This window comes from Pagrus pagrus (assembly GCF_965226575.1).
Source record: "Pagrus pagrus genome assembly, chromosome: 13".
Lineage (NCBI taxonomy): Eukaryota > Metazoa > Chordata > Actinopteri > Spariformes > Sparidae > Pagrus > Pagrus pagrus.
In genome coordinates this window covers 6,446,553-6,467,214 of record NC_140197.1, presented here as the reverse complement: position 1 = coordinate 6,467,214, position 20,662 = coordinate 6,446,553, and positions in this window count along the sequence as shown.

Below are 20,662 nucleotides of genomic sequence, written 5' to 3'. Positions count from 1 at the left end.
GCTTTTTTCAAATCTTTCTGAGATCATAGACCAGAGCTTTAAGTCACAGAAAAAAAAGGGTAGGAAGAGTAGCAAAAGTACCAATAGAAAATATTGAGCATATTTGTGGTTTTATTGAGTGCATTTGTGGGTAAAATGTAATAACTGTCATACTATTAGAAAAGTCATTAATTAAAACAATGGCATGCTTTATAAACCATAAACAATTACTTAGTATATGAATATAGAAAGCATTGCATCGTTTGTTACAGTAAAGTAACTTGTACCCTCCATGTGCATGGATATGCAATAAAAGTCAAATGAAATGTGTTACATTATTTTTATATTTCACTGTTGTAAACAGAAAACATTCTCAACAGCAATTCCTGAGGGGGACACCAGTGAATGTTTTTAAGGTTGACAAAACCAGGTGTTTTTACCAAGACCTCAGGACATCTACAGTGGTGTTTGGGGTGACTGAAACAGGGAGCTACTATTTGAAAGCACTGTGTTTTTCTAACCCAAACCATGCGTTTTTTTGTGCTTAAACCTAAAACTTTCTGACAAGAGAAAAATAGGTAATAAGGTTAACTTAAAATACCAAAATATCTACCTAATATAGTCCACCAGCACCACACTGAAAGACGCAGGTGAGACAGGTGTGAGAGGTGCAGGTTGACTGGCAGTGGACCAAACCACTGTGAGGCAATTGAATAAAGCACAGTAAATTATAAGGTTTTTGTGATTATGGTTCATTTTATACATCTTGTAATTTCCCATTAATTTCCAAGGATATTCCTTGGAAAGAACAATTATTTGGCATTAAGCAGAGAACATAGACTATGGGGCAAACCTAAATACCTAAAAAATTTTATTAATTCAAACCAAAATAAACATTAATTTATTGTTTTAAACTCATCAATATCAGTGTAAGATGCTTTTTAGAAAGTTGTAATGTAACAACAGGATCCATAAGATTAATGTTGATACATAATTAATCAGTTTAAAACTAGCATAACCAATGTCATCTACTCTGTTTTTGTTTTGTTTTTTTATAAGAATTTTGGGGTTTATGAACCTGAGTCGAGTTTGTATTCTGCAATTAAATATCTACATTGTGGCTGTTTTGTTAGCTGAGTCCATAACTTTTAGTCTGCTTAAATGTGACAACTTTTAGGCCACCAATATAATACGAATGAAGTCATCACTTCTTCTCCTTTCATTCCTGCCAATATGGAGTAGGCTTTAAGACAGCATTACGTCTTTCATGTTGGGGAAAAAAAGACAAAAAAGTGTTAATGAACCAACTTACTAAACTCAACACAACTAACCATATGCAAATAACTCAGAAATTAGCTTGACTTTTACTATTAATAGTTCTAAACTCTTTTTTTTTTCCAGGAAAGTGCAAATGAAGCTATTGGAAGCTATTATCATCACACACAAAATACACCGATCAGCCACAACATTACAGTTTTTTTCGATTGCTAAGACGCATTGGTCGAAACTGAAGCGACATGTTCAAAACTCTTAACACAGTCTGCAAAACAGAAGTGCATGTGGGCTAAACTGTGTCTCACTTTTCATTGCTTTCAGACGAAGTGCATTCAGTGACCACAGTCACCGAAATGGATGAAGTCTTTTCTCATTCACTAGTTCACACCTGCAAAACACTATGCTTTAACAGCACATTTTTCAAATGCTAACACACTTTGTTCAAAACAGTTAAAAACACACTCAAAACAGAATGATAGGGGAAAAAAACATGGGGAATTTCTGCTGCAGCCACATTGAAACCTATTGAAAATTATGTCAAAATATTGACAATAAAAATAAATAAAACGAAGATGCAATTCCAAACAGCTGATGGTAGTTTTCAGCTGAAAACTGATTCAGGTGATCTGCGTTTGGCCTCATTAGAAAGCATATACAAAAGGAGTGGCTTCTGATGCTTTTTCCTGTGCAAGTATGGATCAAAGAGCAGCGGGTGAAGTTGGTAGAGAGAGAAGAGCAGCCAGGAGAGGAAGGAGTTTAGTTTTATCTCTTACTGTAATTTGTATTCTACCCCTGGAATTCTGAGATTCTGCATTATTCTGTTTACGTAATCTTTATTTTTTGTATGGTCCTGAAGTACTTATGCAAAAGCACAAATGTTCTTGAATAAATCTCTGCATTCCTGATTCAGTGTTGGTGCAATATATTACAGCATATACAATAATTTAGAACCATTAAAGTGCAAAAGATCCTATATAAAATACTGATTTACCTGACAAAATTCATTCAAACTTGAAATATAAGATGTATTTGATGTAATGTTCTTTGTTGTTAGTATTTTGTCATTCCGTTTGTTAAGAGTGATTGTGTGTGTTTCCAAAGTGAGACAATGTGCTAGTGTTTTGTTGAATGAGCTTCTTTTGAGACAAGTATGAAGTGTTTTGTTGGTGAGACCCACTTTTGGGCATGAGATTACAGTAACTGTTGAGCTGAGCTGCAAGATGGAAATGCAGACTGTGTTAAGAGTTTTGAACATGTCGCTTCAGTTTCGACCAATGCGTCTTAGCAATCGAAAAAAACTGTAAAGTGCAAAAGATCCTATATAAAATACTGATTTACCTGACAAAAATCATTCAAACTTGAAATATAAGATGTATTTGATGTAATGTTCTTTGTTGTTAGTATTTTGTCTTCCCGTTTGTTAAGAGTGATTGTGTGTGTTTCCAAAGTGAGACAATATGCTAGTGTTTTGTTGAATGAGCTTCTTTTGAGACAAGTATGAAGTGTTTTGTTGGTGATACACACTTTTGGGCATGAGATTAACTGTTGAGCTGAGCTGCAAGATGGAAATGCAGACTGTGTTAAGAGTTTTGAACATGTCGCTTCAGTTTCGACCAATGCGTCTTAGCAATCGAAAAAAAACTGTAAAACCACTGACAGGGGATGTGAGTAACTTTGATCTTCTCGTTACAATGCGATGTTCTGTTGAGGAAATTTTGGGTCCTGTCATTCAGGTGGACACCATGCACTACCCATTCAAATACCGTTGTGGACCAAGTTCACCCCCTTATGGCAACGGCACTCCCCAAAAACTGCACAGGAACGGCTCGAGGGAAGTGACAAAGAGCTCAAGGTTTGGACGTGTTGGAAGAAGTTTGATCCAGTGCTCCGTCCAAAGCCACGCCCCCACAAACTTGAACGCGCATCTGACAGTCAGCCTGTCTGGTAGTCAGCAGGGCAGGCTGGCTTACACTGACAGAGAAGCTAATGTTAGCATTGGGCTAATACGAGCTACATAAGTAGCTAAGTTGGGTAAAGTTACATATTTAATGAAAAAAACAAATCCCCCTGAAGCAAAACAAATTATAGCTGCAATTCTGGCAACAAACAGGAGAATAGGAAGACAAGACAGTTGACAACAATGTTCATTTTGGACCACTTGAGGCTTGAACCTTGTCATCTATCGCTCTGAGCTAATTGGCAAGTGGCAATACAACAGTGGCTTCACAAATTGAGTAAGCCATTCACTGTTGTGCAGGCAGATTTGAAACCACTGTAAAAAATTCAGTTATCAAGACAAAAATCTGAAAATACACATATTGCAGCATGGAGATGTTGGTAATTTTAAAAATGATTGGTTTGCTCCATAAGTGAATAACTGATGTTTAGCTATGTCATTATTGCATTGACTCCAATTGTTCACATGAAAGAAAAATGTAAAATGCTGTGAAAAATTCAGTTTTTGAGGCTCAATTTTTGATAAATCAAAGGAGGAGAGAGGAAATAGGTTTAAGAAGTTTTACAGTTTTTGAAAAAAAAACTGAGTGATGTACTTCATAATTTTTAATAGGTTTAAATGTACAAAAGTTTCTTCAATATTGAGGCTACAGTTTGATGAAAGTTCTGAAGCTGTAGCAAGTATGGTTGATTTGTTATGAATTTTCAAATTTTTGAACTTTAGACACTTGCTGTAGCACCACCATCAGGACTATTGGCTTGGGTTTACAGCTGAGGTAATCTGGCATGAGACTGCACCTTTGTGCAAAATTTGGTTAGCTTTCATCCATGGTCCAGTCCAAGCTATTTGTTTTTATTTAATTTAGAGGCTTGATGTGATGCCACCATCAGGGGGGTATTCCAGAAAGGAGGTTCAACAAACTCTGAGTCTATCCCTGAACTCTGAGTTGACTTACTCTGAGATGGGAAACTCTGAGTATCCGGTTCCAGAACGGCTGATCTGAATTAGTTCAATCAACTCTGAGTATGTTCACCTCGACTTACGCGCGTGCACAACCACTATAAAAAGCCATCGTCAATGGAACCCTGATACCACGATGGTCACCATGACATCAGACAAAAAGAGATCAAGTTATTTTACTCCAATGGAGCTGGAGGTCCTAATGCAGGCGTACGTAGAATATGAGCACATACTTCGGCGAAAATCTAATACAGCTGCAGCGGCGAAGGAGAGAGAAACGACATGGGAGGAAATTGCTGCCCGAGTCAACGCGTAAGTTTGAACTATTCCATTGACTTAACATTTAACTGTAAGATCGTAGCATATAGGCCTAGTTATGAATGTAAATAGGAATAAAATCTGATTTCCATTTAGGTGCAATCCAACGGGGGAAAAAAGGACTTGGAAACAGCTAAAACTGAAATATAAAAACATTATTCAAAAAGGTAAGGCATGTTTTGCTTGGCGACTGCACCTCACTTTGATTTTAATTATTATTATTATTTTTTAATTGACTAAGGCTGTTAAAGTAAATATTAATTCAATGGCTACTTCAAATAGTAATGTAAACCCCTAACCAAATTCTGTTTTAACACGTCCACCCACTTAATACACCACTTAGTAGATTAAAACTTGATACAATGTTTACACATTTTTATTTTATATGTAGGCTACATTTAAAATGTGACGATGTGTACAGGAACACTCAATAAAAAACTAAGTTAAAATAAAAGTTCTGCTCAGCCAACAGAAAGAAGGCAGAGGCCCGAAAAACGGGTGGAGGGCCACCTACTGTGGCCGACCGGTGGCTGAAGGCATCCCCGGGGGAAGCTCATCTGAGCCTGTTACCCACCAGGACACAAGTGCCTACATCAAATGCAAGTATACACTTGTGTCTTTTATTTATATATATATAGGGCCGGGACTTTAACGCGTTAATTAAGATTAATTAATTACACAAAAATTAACGCGTTAAAACAATTAACGCATTTTAATCGCACTTATTTTTGCACCGCGGAACGTTTCTCACTGGATGAGTTTCAGGCGTACCGATTATACTGGAGCACAATTATTTAACGAGTTAAAAAGCTGCCGACACTGATCACTGCCCATGGATCAATAAAGTTTTAATGTAGCCTGAACGCAGCTCAAACCGACCCGGTGCCTCAGCACTGCCGGTTTACAGTATCCTCCCGTAGTTTTGCCGGTCGCTACTGTTTAAAAAGCGCTCGTCGCAGTGGAGCTGAGAACAGCGGAGTTTCCTCTGCTGCAGCTGAACAGCTGACATGTGGTCAAGACGTAGGTAGCCTACAGACCTGTCACTGTCTCACGGTGCACATCACACAGGGAAAACATAGCGCTGCCTGTGTTTTATTAATGTTTACATCAGGCTGAGTTCAACAAATCAGTTTATGCTATCGTGATTTAAGTAGTTAAATACAGTAATCATCATAGTGTAGTGGCAGGGAAGACCATTTACCAAATAATGTGTTACTTAAACATTTTTCATTGTGCTGTGCTCTAAAAATAAACTAACAAACTAGTGTAGAGTCCTGTATAAGGAATGTTCAGCTGAAATTTTCCCCTTAAATTTAGGTTCTCAGGAAAATCGCGTCTTATCAGGTAATCGTTAACCGATCGATAAGGTCCATCAACTAATGATTAATGAATTAATCGATAATTTGCATCCCTAGTCTGTTGGTCTTGGTTAAGTACCACCTTGAAAAAAAATAAACTATGTTTTGTTGCTTAAGCTTATGTATTCAGTCATTATTCAATGGTATACTAAAACCCATATGAAAAAATTTCGATTAATTAATTACAAAGCCTCTAATTAATTAGATTAATTTTTTTAATTGAGTCCCGGCCCTAATATATATATATATATATATATACATATATATATATATATATACATATATATATATATATCCCCCTACCCAACAGTTGTGGACGGTGTCATCTGCCTAGTTCAGCCTCCGACTGAAACAGTTGAACACCCTGCAGCTGTAAGTATTCCATACTCAAATCTTGCTCAGATGGTAGTTCAAAGTAATCTGAAACAGTTTCTTTTCCTGCATCACAGGAGGAGGAGGATGGTGACGATGATGATGACGAAACACTGTCTGCTGCCACAGGGAGAGATCCAGAGAGGCCTACTGAAGTGTGTCTTAATATTATGTATAGCTACTGGCAGTGGTCTACCCATTCACATTCCTTTACATTGTCGAGTGGAATATAGTTTGACATGAAGCCTACACTGCAGTGATGAGCATAGATAATGGACAACCAACTAGCACATTCTTGTCCTTCAACAGAACATGGCTGGGCATCACAAGGAGGGTCCATCAACTTCCACAGCACAGCTTGATACAGTGAGATTTTCGGTCAATACCATGTTAAATCTGTATGTAGAACTGTAGCAATTAAATGTTGTCCATATGTTTCCCAGTTACCAGTTGAGGAGTTGTATAAAGTGCACCTCTTGAGGACTATTGAGAAAACCGAAAAGGAAATGGTCTACTGGATCGAAAGATAAGAAAAACAGACCTTGAAATTCTATTACTGGAACGCCAGTTGAGGTGGGTGCATTGATGAAATAGGTGAATATGTTGGAACTATATTGCAAATCCTAACCGTTGCTTTTGTACTTATAGGGAATAAAGAAGAACCAAGTCACATGTGAATTTGTCTTTTTTATTTGACTGTTTTAATCAAAATTCCTGCAAATTAGGTCCCTTACAGCCCTTCCATCCCGGACATCTGCAGGGTGGATGGGGTGGTCATCCTCAGGGTCATGTATTTGTAGGGCAGGGTGTTGCTCTCCTCTAATAGTTGCAATAAATAGGAGAACAACACAGGCCACAATGATGTCACATGCCCTCTCTGGGGTGACCCTGAGCTTACGCAGGCACTGGAACCGGGATTTGAGTATGCCAATGGTCATCTCAATCCGGGCTCTAGTCCTGCAGTGGGCCACATTAAAACGTTGTTGGGGCCCCGGCTCAGGGTCAGGGTAAGGGGTCAGCAGAGAGGGCTGGCATGGATAGCCTCGATCCCAAAGTAGGTAGCCATCAAACTCTCCTCAAATTATAGAGGACACATTTGAGTGCATTAAAAGGGGAGACAAAGAACATTTGTACAAAGCTTTAGCTTCCTTACCACGTGCAAATCTGTTGCTCAGACTACAATCCCGGTAGATCCGGGAATCATGCACCGAGCAGGGCCACTTGGCTTCTACATTTGTAATGATGTAGGCTGCATCACATATGATCTTCACAGTGCAGAAGATGACATGAGTTAGTTGTATTATACTGTATAAATTTTCATGTATATATTTTTTTAAGATGGTAGGTCATATACCTGGACATTGATGCTGTGAAAGGATTTTCTATTCACATAGTCCCCTTCATTTTCTCTAGGCGCAGTAATAGGAATTTTCGTCCCATCTATGCATCCTATCACATTTGGAAGCCCTGTAAAATGACAGCTGATTAAGCTACTGACCCCACTCTGAGGTCGCAGCAGTATGTATATCATAATTTAAAAAAATTATTATCAGTCACCTGCAATCCTGTGAAATTCCTCTTTGATGTTTCTGACAGGTTTGTGTCCGGGGAACACCACCATGATTGGTAACAGGCGTTTCAGTGCGAGGGTAACTTTCCTCACCGCTCTACACACTGTTGCCTTTCCGATGTGCTCTGCATCCCCAATGTTGTACAGAAAACTACCGTTTGCAAAAAAACGTAGCGCTATGCATAAAATTTGCAGTGATGTGAGTGCACGTCCGCGGTGTGTGAGGTTGGTAATGTGTGGCCGGAGAATGTTCTCAAGATAGATTATACTGTGTGATGAAAAGCGGTAGCATTCAAACAGATATTCCTCTGGAAATGACAGGACATCTAATCTGGGTCGGAAGATTCTCTCGCAACGTAATGTGTTACAAATAAGTTGTGCTTTGATATCAATCGGATTCGGAATGAACGGACAATCCATGTCAAACAGCATTCTTCATGTGGGAGGAGACGGGCAGAAACTCAGGGTTTCTTAAGTAAACCTGCCAGCGAGCAGGTTATGTTCACAGAGTCTGTTAGCATGGTGACTGACCCAGAGTTTCAGTTACATCTCTTTCTGGAACGGAAAACCCAGAGTTTCCCTCATCTCAGGGTTAACTTACTCTGAGTTTTCACATAACCCACTTTCTGGAACACCCCCCAGGACAATTGTCTTTTGACAACCTGTCTTGTGTTTCATGTTGAGGACATCTGACATTTTGATCTGTCATCCTCATCATCCTTGCTGGGTCTTGAACCCACAACCCCTGACACAAAAGACCAGCTCCTAACTCACTGAGCTAATTGGCTGGACATGAGACCTGCTGTGTAGCTTCATTTGTCGACTCAGGGAGTCACTGTCCGGGCAGCTGTTGTCAAGGCAGAGTTCAAAAATGGTCAAAATGTCAGAAATTCTGTTACCTGAACAAAAATCTGATAATACATAAATTACATCTTGACAGCATGGAAATGTTGGTGATTTGTTTTTAACTTAAAGCGTTTTGCTTCATAAGAGAAAGTCTGATGTTTAAAAATGCCACTCTTACATTGACTCCAGTTGTTCCCATGAGAGCAGAATTCAAAATGTTCTCAAAAATTCAGTTTTTGAGATAAAATTCTGATATTTGCCAAACTCCATCAACCATGACTCCAAAATATTCTCAATTTTTTTCAGGAAGATTGAAAATGTATTTAGCAAGAATTTGATAAAATATGTTTACAGTACTGTTTACAGTCATACATTTTGATGCACTGTATAGGCTTAATTTTTGATAAATCAAAAATCCGAGAAACACGTTTTGTGGAGGATGGTCTGAAGATGTTCTCTAGCAAGTCTGGTGACAATTGAGCAAAAATTGTGGGAGGAGATAGGTTTTATAACTTTTACAGGTTTTGAAAAAAACTGAGTGATGGACTTCATAATTTGTAATGAGTTTAAGTGGACTAAAGTTTCAGCAGTATTGGGGCTACAGTTTGGTGAAAGTTTCAAAACTGTAGCATGTACTGTTGATTTTATAGGTATTTTTAAAGTTTTTAAGTTTAAAACGCAAATTCCCCCCCCCCCCCAGGAGGAATATTGACATGTCCTTGGAATTAAGTAAATCTGGCATTGGGCCGGACATTTCTGTAAAGTTTGGTGAGTTTTCGCCCTTGGGAAGTATGACTTCCTCGGAAGAAAGAAGAAAGAAAGAATTCCTAGGAATACAATAGTGTCCTGGCAGCTTAGCTTCCCGGACCCTAATAATTACCTGTCCAACAGAAAGACAGCAACCTCTGCATCACTTCTTAGGCCCTTCAGCTCCCTCAGTTGTCTCCACCATTCAAAAGCTGAACCGATGTTGACTCTGGTTTTCCCTATGGCTTTATCCAAAGCCTTTTTCGTTGCAGCATTTTCTGCCTCCGGCTTTCTTTTCCGTGTTTAGCGGTGCGAGCCATTACAAGTAACGCTGGCAGTGCTACCTTTGGCTGCATTTTCTCTGCCATTGTTCTCTCCTGCTAACTCGGTATGGAGTGTGCTGAATATTTCTGGCAACAGTGACACGTGATGAGTGCACGCAGGGAGGAGGGACGGACAGAGGGGGGCGTGGGAAGGACGAGAGGCAGGGATTGGTCAGAGTTTTTACAGGCCTGCAGCTGCCACAGAGGTCTGATTTTTTTCGTTCCTTTTTCTGAACACATTATGTATTGACTACTGTCAGGATGGAAGGACCATTTCACCCAGTATAACAAAAAGTGTTTCTGAACAGGATTACCAACCATAGCTTTAAGCAGGAGGTTGTAATGTTGTCGTTGATGGTGTATCATCGCAAGCTGTTTGTGATTGTATGAAAGCAAAAATGGCTGTATTTGCAATTATCTCTTTAAAAGCCTTTATTCCAAGATTATAAGGTAATAATTTATTTATCAAGAAAACACGCTTTTCAACACCTTCAATACCTTGTTATTTTGAGGAAAGCAACATTTTTTGTTTTCCTCAAAATAACAAGGTAATTAACCCACTATCACAAGAGAGCAAGCTTTGTTATCTTAAGATAATAAAATCTTTTAATGTAACCTTTGAGATAACAGCATTAAATAAAAACTGCAGCCATGGCTGTTCTTGGGTCCCATATGAAAGAGATGTCATCAAGTTGGACAATGGACAACTTTACATTAATTCCCTGAATTAACCATATAATATCTATAATTAAGTCAAAATCTTTTTTGACAAGTTGTGGGGTCTAGTTCTCTTTTCTCCTCCAATCATCATGACAAAACAACATGTAAGTACAGCAAGGCCAAAATCGTTTTCACCATCTTCGTTATCGGCATATCATTTGGCAAATCGTTATTGTTTTTGTTATTTTACTTCAAGCCATCATTTAGCAAATGCTATATAATTATTACTTATGGTCAGTCTTCATTCACACCTAATGCTACAATGTAATCTTGACAAACTCTGCTTTATTGTTCACTCTTGTTTATGTCTATAAATTGTGGAGACTGCCTCAGAGTTCAGAGCCAGTGCTCAGATAAAGCCACAAGGTTGACAGTGTTTGAGCCGGTTGCGATATTCAGTGTTGTAGCTTCATCCAACGTTTAAACATACTCCCTACAAACACTAATTCCTAAGGCTCCATTCAGGTTAAGTATTATGTAACACCTTGATGTTAGGTCAAAGCTATTATATTGTTCTGTTTTCAGCACACTCTTCGAGTTCAAATGCGAAGCTAGTTTAGATCTAGATCAACATTTATAACATCATTCTTTTGCCTGAGATTGACTTTTAGAATAGTGCATGCATTCAGTGTGCCTGTGTAGTGACTGTCTTTATGTGGTTTTTGTGCACCATCTTGTGGAACTAGAACTACACCACAGAAGAAGCAATTTGTCTCTAATAGACTTGGACCATAGATTAAACATGCCCACATTGAAATTTCAGATTTTCAGGTTAAATATGAAAGGTGATTCATTTTAAAGACACAGTCAGGACCAGAGAAGGAAAATTCATTCTATTTCTGTTTTTTTTTTCTAAAGATGTTGGTAAAAATAATCTTTAAATTGATCTGATGTGGAATAATCAGGCATGGATCCAACCATGGATCACAGTAAGACCACAAAGCGTTCATAATAACCAACACACTGAAACGTTTGTTATTTCTAGTGAGACTACAATTCGGGTACATATCCTATACTGTGTGCATAGTTGACATTGTGACCCTACTGTGGTGCTAGGGGAAAGATCATGTGAGTTTCAAAGTTTTCAAATCATTAGTGCAGGCAGATCCCTCTTGTGTTTGTGTGTCGCTCGGTCACTCACAGCTGGATGTAAATACCGGTGTGTATCTATCGCGAGTTCTCATTGATCTTGTCTGGTGCGGCTTCCATAGTGTAAGCGGCTGTGAGGGAGACTCGGCAAATATAGTATAGTGACTGTTTAGGCAAGAAAAATGTAGTAAATGACGTCGTTTCGAGTAAACTCTGGATGTCGCTACCTCAGGACACTTGGATTGCAGCGGACAGGCAGTATGGAGGAATATTACAAAGTTTTTGTGTAGTTTTATGGACCTTTTCGTCTCGGACACCATTGACGCCCACTATATGGATTTTTGCTGCAGGAGGGTACCCCCGTGGGTCTCAAGCTGCACGCTGAGAAATAAGAAACTACACCGGACTTCTCATCAGCATGAGGGTGAGTCGCTAATGACTGAATTTTTTTGGAAACGATGATGTAAACACACACGTTTATTAGTGGTTGGAGCATCATTGGCAAATGTGAACTTGGAGTATGTGTTATGATAATTGAGTAGGCCTTTGAATTTGTACAGTGATGGAACAGATGTTATATTTTTTTACTTTATATTCAGAAAGACACAATTAGACATTGACAATACAATGATGGAAAAGAGAAACAAAAACGGTTGCTTACAATATTTTGCTGACAAGTTAACACTGTGGAGAGCAGTCACATTTCCCTGCCTCGTTCATAGTATTTTCTGTAGTTAAGCAACAAGATACAATCTTCTTCCTGTTTACAACGGCACGTGCATGCCCATAGGGGTGTGAATCTTTGGCAATGTCATGATTTGATTCGATTTCAATTTGATTCCGATTTTTGGGTGTCCTGTCCAATTCAAAATCGATTTTTAGTTCAAAACATTTCTCTGTTCAAAATTGGTTATCAATTCAATGAATGGAAAAGGGGGCACTATGTTAAGATTTTTGCTCTCGTTTACAGTGTGCTAAACCATTAATTGGTTAATCCTAAATCTGCTGAAATACAATGTGAAACACAACTGGAAATTGAGATAAGCAATCTGCAGCCTTTTTATTTTAAAAAAGTTAAAAGTATTAATAAATCAATAAATAAATTAATTAATGCTGTTAATTAATTAATTAATGCATGCGTGTATGTGGACAACAAAGTAAGGGTGTGTGCTCTGCTGTGTTATTAATGTTATAAGCCCAGCAGTGAGAGCAGCCTCTCTGCTGCACTGTTAGCTCCTGTGGAGTCCATTGTTGTACAAGGTGCTGAGCAGAAGCAGGTTTTAGGAATTTTCTTCACCACATGTTTTGTTTTACGTGTTGAGTGCTGCCATGTGCAGCTGGTCTTGTTTGTTACTGCTGACCGCTGCTCCGCTCCAGTAACGTTAACCATACCATAACCATGATTTTCCATAACGATTAGCTTCCCTGACCTTACCTATGCAATGACTGCCACATGCAGATATTCTATGAGAAAAAAATGTAAAACATTGTTGAACATAATCAGAATCATCACACATTGACATTCTGTCTGGTAATTGGGTTTCAGATCCACACAGCCAAAACATTGTTTGCACCACCAACTGTCAGGAAACATTTTCACACCTCAGACGCCAGCAATTTACACCTAGTGGAAATCTAATGGACTATTGATTACTGCAACTTGAATGCATGCATCCATTTGAGCACCCTTTACTGGAAAATTTGATATTTTCAGATTCATTTTTATAGTTATGATAATGTCTTTTCATACAGACAATGAAAATATATATGCAACACTTGTTTTTCCTTTCATTTTTCACAAGAGAAAAATAAAAGAGCTAAGAGTTTTTTTTCTGTGCACACAATAATATTTTTTCTAAGATGTTGGCCACAAATTTGGAAATATTTGAGTTAGTGGACACTTTTCAAGATAATCCATCCACCTGTAACTGTATGTCTAATTTGTGTGTAAATGTCTTGAGCAGAGCTGCCTAAGGATGCAATATGAATTTCAATGTAAACTAACAATAACTTGTTAGTTGTATCGAGTTGTTCCTGAGAGAATCAAGATTCTGGTTAAACAGCATTATTATTGCACAGGGGTGCCTTGGACTGGTAGTAATAAAAGGGCCACTATACAATGTGCAGTTTTATCATACAACACAATGAATGAAGAATAAAGAATGATTAAGAAATTTAAAACAGGACAAAAGCTAGACAAAATACACAATAAAATAATATAAATACAGATTAAATACTACTGCTAATAAAATATGTTATACTCTCCATTACCTTTCTACATACAAATCACCAAGAAGGACAATTTCACAGGGTAACTGCACCCATAATGTGTGGTATTATACTAAAAAAGTATATAAGAATAAATATAATTGCACAGACATTAGATTGCACAGGAAGCAAACAGGAAATTACACAGGATACTGTAGTCACAGAGAACACATTGAGGGATGTACTGTATGCATATACTGTATATGCTTTATAAATAATAATAAATAGAGTATATGTTGTGCAATATAGTTTGAGATTCAAGTGGTGGATTATGGTGGTTTATGGTGACAGAGAGAGTGAGAAGGGGGAAAACAGCAGTGTTACATTATGAGATGTTTGTGTTAAAGAGTCTGACTACTGTTGGAATGAAGGACCTGCGGTAGCGCTCCTTCTTACACTGCTGCTGAAGGAGCTGCTTAAGGCCCCCACAGTCTCACACAGGCGGAGAGAGATGTTGTCCGTTATTGATGTCAGCTTGGCCAACATCCTCCTCTCACCCACCTGCTCTATGGAGTCCAGTTGGCAGTCCAGGACAGAGCTAGCTCCCCTCTTACCAGTTTGTTGAGTCTTTTCCTGTCCCTCTTTGTACTTCAGCAGCAGATGCTTAACAGTGTCCTCAGTCTCATCAGCATGTGAAGACGACTTTGGCTCTTCTTGTCCAGGACAACTATATTGTCCGACCAGTCCAGTTTATTTATGAGATGAACATCGTAGAATTCGTATGTTTGCTCAATGTCCAGACCCTGGATGTTCACTGGTGTAATCTGGGGTGTCTTCCTGTTCCTGTGTCTATCACCATCTCTTTCCCTGGTATGTGAAGGTGGTTGAGGCCACATCAGTTGACAAGGTCCTTCATGACCCCCCTCTGTATTCCAGTTTGTTCTCTTCTGAAATACATCCAACAATGGCTGTGTCATCAGAGAACTTCTGGATGTGACAGATGTCTGTGTTGTGTCGGAAGTCCGATTTGTATAGGGTGAAGAGAAAAGGGGAGAGCACTGTACCCCATAGGGCTCCTGTGCTGCAGACAGCTACATCAGACACACAGCCATGAAGCCACACATACGTCTGTTGGTGAGGTAGCTGATGTGTCCATGCAGACAGGTCGCAGTCAACTTCCGCCTCTTCTAGCTTCACCCTGAGCAGTGATGGATGGATTGTACTGCTCCAGCACTGCATCCCCTTTTTCTTCTCCCTAACTCTGCAGGGATCGCCGGTCTCTCCACAGAGAGTATCTTTGAGTGTCGCAGTGCCAACAGCTGTTCTCGAGTGGCTGCTGTCATTAGTAGCCCAAAAATTGGAAAAGACATATCTCGCCAGTTGCATAGCCATAGTTGAGCATTTGCCAGCAAGATGAGTGTAGAAAAGAAATGGAAAGTACACTAAGATACACTTAAAAACACAGAAAGACAGTCAAAGAGTGTGTGTGTGTGTGTGTGTGTGTGTGGGTGTGTATGTGTGTGTGGTGTTTGGGCAAGATGGCATCTTATGGAGATCACATTGTGCAAGAATTCAAGATGGTGGCCATGGGCACGTCACCCCAGCGGCTGGTAATAAAGAGACTTTGATTTGGTGCCTTCAAACTGCAGCTTCTCTCCTCAGTTAATGCCAGATAACTCATGATGCCATCACATGATGTCAGTTGGATTAATGATTTTCACAATAAATATTTGCATAATAAAGTTGTTTGTTGTCAAATTTTATCTGGCATTAGTAGAGGAAAATAAACATGTACAGGATGATTAGATGGGACGTGTTATTTTGCTATTTTGCACAGATTTGAATACAGGTGTGCCCTCAAATTTTGGCTTGCCCTTTGGTGTGCCTTGAGCACAAAAGTTTGAAAATCACTGACATAGATAAACGAAATGAACTGAATGTTGAGTGCACTTTGTTAGACCTTTCCAGGTTACATTACTTACAAGAGGAAAGTACCATGAAAATATGTCAACAGTAATAATCACTAATGATAAAGGTCACAATTAATAATCACAAATAATTGAAATATGTAGAAGTCCAACACAACAACATACAGACCAGACTGATACAGCCAAGGTAAGTGTCATCATGAAACATTGTGACAACTCACAATAACATCACTGATACTATCAACAAAATCAGAGAACACCATCACAACCATTTGCCCCCTGGCTTGAATGAGTGGCTGTATCTGTTGATTTTTACAAAGGGAAATCTGGACCGGCAACCCAAAGGTAGGATCTGAAACTCAGAAAGACAGGAGTGAGCACTGACTGATGGGATGGATTTTGCTTTTCGTAATACTTACCTATTGTACAGTAAGTAAGGCTCTGTTGCTGGACAGCTAAATTATGTTTTTAAAAAGTGACAGGGAAAAAATCAGCAATTTAAAAAAGTGGTGGTCACATGTCCCCATTGATCCTACTGTAAATTACTGTAAGCTGTACACCTATGATTTTGCTGCTTTACAGTTATGGATGATCGCAATGCTGGCCTTGACAGTGAGATTACCAGACCAGCAGAACAGAAATTATTAAAACAGATTAAACTCAGAGAATTCACAAAACATGGTCCATTTTATGGAGGCAGAGGAGTTGTTGGTGACCCTTTTTGCCAAGCATGTCTATGTTGGGATTATAATTCAGTTTAAATCAAATAAAATCTATTTTATTTATATAGCCCAAAATCACAATCACATTGTCTCAGTGGGCTTTACAAACTATACATTGAAAGACATCCTCTGTCCTTAGACCCTCAATTCGAGTGAGGAAGAACTTACCATATTGAGAGAAAAGAAAACATTTAACAGGGGAAAAACCAAAAATCTGTTTACTGTCAATCAATTTGAGGACATTCACGCATGTGGGGTTGGCACCGGGGTCGCGGTCCAGCCAAAAACGTTGAACAATATCGGAATGAACATAAAAAGGGAATATATCTATTGTTAGTATTCACTGCTGTCAAGGTTAATGTGTTAGTACTCGGAAATTTTGCCACTTTTTTTTCCATTCTTGTGCCACTAGCTCGCTAATGGCTGTAGGAATATATCTGCCTAGAGTCCAGTCATGTGCAATTATTGCATATTGCAGAGGGGAAAGAAATGACCCTAGAATAACTACATAAAACTCTGTCTCAATTGGCCTATCACAGATATATCCATATCGGTGTGTATGCCAATATGAAAACTACTTTCCAGAAGATAAGAAAGGGATGTTTGGGGTAGCTTATAATTATACAATTCCCAATGAAAGTTTACTGTTTTAGTGCCCTGATGTCATTGTGGACAATAAAGTTTGTCTTTGTAGTAGTTTGGAGTAGTGCTATACGGGGTCGAGGTGAAGTCTGAACAAGTGAGTCTTGAGTCTTTTGCGAAAGATGGCGAGTGACTCTACTGTCCTGACATTGGTCGGGAGTTTGTTCTACCACTGAGGTGCCAGAACAGAGAAGAGTCGCGACTTCACCGGGCGGTTTTTGTTTGCTCTTAGCGATGGTGGTACCAGCAGGCCAGCTGATGTAGTTCAGTTCAGTTCAGTTCAGACAACTTTATTAGTCCCCGGGGGGCAATTCAGTTCAAGCAGTTCTGGCGTAAAAAAAAGACAAAACACAAACAACAACCATGGCATAACAACGAGCAGCAGACGACAAACAGGAGTACAATATGCAGATCAGTATCAGTACATATCCCCAGGGGGGCCAAGGCACATAGGCCACTGTCACATAATTGTGTGGAGTGGCACAATTAAATAACAGACACCAAGAATAAGAATAAAGTAATAATAAATAAATAAATAAATACATAAATAAGTGGCACATTAAGTTACAAGGACACAAAGTAACAATGTTACAAAGAGTGGCTGCCACTGTCCATGTTCAGGAGCTTAATTGCAGATGGGATAAAGGAATTGGCATACCTATTTGTCCTCCTGATAGGTGCTATAAAACGGCGGCCCGAAGGCATCTTCGTGAACTCAGAGGACAGGGTTAGGGTTAGGGTTAGGGTAAAAAGAAGGGGAGATAAAACGCAACCCTTTGGGGAGCCTGTATTTGAAACAACAACATCTGACAAAGCTCCGTTAACTAAAACCTGCTGCTTCCTATCAGTTAAAAAGTTTAAAAGCAACAATAAGAACTGATCAGGTAAATTAAAATAAGAGAACAGTCGTTGAATTAAAATATGTGGTTGCATCTTGTTAAAAGCTGAAGAGAAGTCAGCAAAAAAAAGTCTCACATGTGATTTTGGCTTCTCCAAGTGCTTGTAGATTTTGTCAAGGATGAGGAGTTTAGCATCTTCCACCCCTTTTCCAGTTTGATATGCAAACTGTAAGGGGTCTAATTTGTCATGCACTAAAGAGACAATCTCATCTTTCAAGATTTTCTCAAAGATTTTCATAATAAGTGATGTAAGAGCGACAGGCCTAAACTCAGTTAGTTGCTCAGGATTTTTTATTTTGGGGATTGGAATTATTGTTGAGCTTTTCCAAATTGAAGGAAGCTGACAGTGATTGACACACATCTGAAAGAGAGTAGAGAAAACTTCACTGAGCTGGTTGGCACAGTACCTCAGTGTGTGCCCACAGACAGCATCTGGGCCAGCAACCTTCCTTATGTTGGTTTTCTTCAACAAATCTGTAAACTGACCTTTGCATATAACAAAATCAGTTAGGGGTACAAGAAAGTTCTTCAATGCAGAGATATTCTGAGTGGAATCACAACTTGCAAAGCGGGAAAAAAAACCAATTGAAAGCGTTTGGTAACTCAGCATCCAGTACTCCTTTAATGGTGGTGTGTTGGTGGTGTGGCCTCATCTGCCTGCTTGTTAATACAGGCTATTGATTTAAGTCCTTGCCAAGCTGCTCTGATATTGCCACCTGCAAACTGCATTTCAATTTTGTTCTTGTAGTTTACTTTAACCTTTACTATTTCCTTCCTCACCTCCCTGGAGAGGGCCCTTTTCTCAGGAAGATCACCTGTGAAGAAGGTCCTTTTCTTTTTGTTGATAACGGTTTTGAGCTCCTTAGTTACCCAGGGTTTGTTATTAGGATAAACAACAACTTTTTTGATAGGATAATAGAGTTCACACAGAAGGAGATATAGGAGGAAACCGTGTCGCAGAGAACGTCAATATTCTCACAGCTATCATAAAAACAGTCCCAATCAGTGCAGTCCAAACAGGCCTGGAGAGATGAAACACTGTCCTCCGACCAGATTTGAACTTCTTTCTCTTCATGCTCAAGACGTCTGAGGGCAGGCTTATACACAGGCATTAAAAACACACAGTTGTGGTAGGAAGCCCCAAGAGAAGGCATGGGCAAGGATTTATAGACGCTGCTTACAGAACCATAGCATAGATCAATCGTGGAGTTTCTTATAGTGGTGGCACAAGACACATATTGTTCATAGGTTTTCAGTGACTTTGTCAAGGTGCAGTGATTAAAATCACAGAGGATAAACTTTGGAGCATCAGGGCAGATGGAGTCGAGTCTATGTGTGACATCCACGATCAGCTGTGCTGCTGCGGCTGCGTTGGCACATGGGTGAATGTAAACAAGCGTGAAAAACAGCTGTTGAAATTTACGGGGTAAATAGTGAGGCCGGAGTGAAACAGACAACAGTTAAATATCACGAGTACATAACTTTTCCTGGATCACAACGGTGTTACAGTACCTCCGATTAACAAAAAGACACACTCCCCCTCCTCGACTCTTCCCTGTGATCTCTGGGGACCGGTCAAGACGAAGTGGTGCTGCCGAACCCACTTATGGCCAGGTCCCCGTCTTGATCCGCTTCACTGAGCCATGTCTCAGTGAATGCTAGCAGACATGCTTCCCGAACTTCAGGTTTAAATTTGGCCCACGCTTCCAGCTCATCGACCTTGTTCCTGATGGACTGTGCATTTGAGAGCAGAACCGTAGACAGCGGAGGAAGCCGGCAGCGGTTGTCCAGGCTGAGACGTTTCAGTCTCTGATGTATGCCCCCTCTCCGTCCTCTTTTCCTTCGGGTGGTCCGGTGAACGGGGACGTCGTCAGGGCTGTGTGGGGTGTACTGTTCAGCCAGTACTCTTCCACCAGTGTTGGTCCTCAGGGAAAGGAGGAGTTGACTGAAGATAATGCAACTCCCGGGTTTGTCGGGTGCACAATGTCCGGCTGCCTCATGGCAGATAAACGCCAACGATAGCGTTATCGCAAAAAAAAGTGCATAGCACTGTGCCAAGGAGCCCATAGTCCATGTACTGAGTGTCAGACATTAAAGATCTCCCACACACACCAATAACAACACGTTCCGCCAGGTAAAAACAGAGATAAAATACAAACTCAAACGCCAGGTAGACTGCTTCGGGTCGCACACTATGAAGCGCCCCTAGTCGTTCGATGTAGTAGAGTGAAATGCTTGTGTAGGGGCGTGTGGTCTGAGCAGTGTTTGGAGGTAGATGGGTGCAGTTCAGTTGGCGGCCTTGAGGGCCAGCACCATGGTCTTGAATCTGATGCGGCTTGCAACAGGAAGCCAGTGGAGGTCACGGAGGAAGGGGGTCACATGTGAGAGTTTAGGTAGATTGAAAGCGAGGCACGCTGCAGCGTTCAGGATACGTTGCAACGGTTTAGTCGCAGAGGCTGGAAGTCCAGCCAAGAGCGAGTTGCAGTAGTCGAGGCGGGAGATGACCAGCGATTGAACCAGGAGTTGTGTAGCTTCCTTTGTGAGGAAAGACCAGATCCTGCGGATGTTGTAGAGGGCAAATCTGCAGGATCGGGCCACCGCGGTGATGTTGGGGGTGAAGGTTAGTCAGTCGTCGACGTCCTCGACAGTGACTGACAGGTCCATGTGAGGGCAGTCTTTCCCCGCGATGAAGAGGAGTTCAGTTTTACTAAGGTTGAGATGATGGGCAGTTGTCCAAGCGGAGATGTCT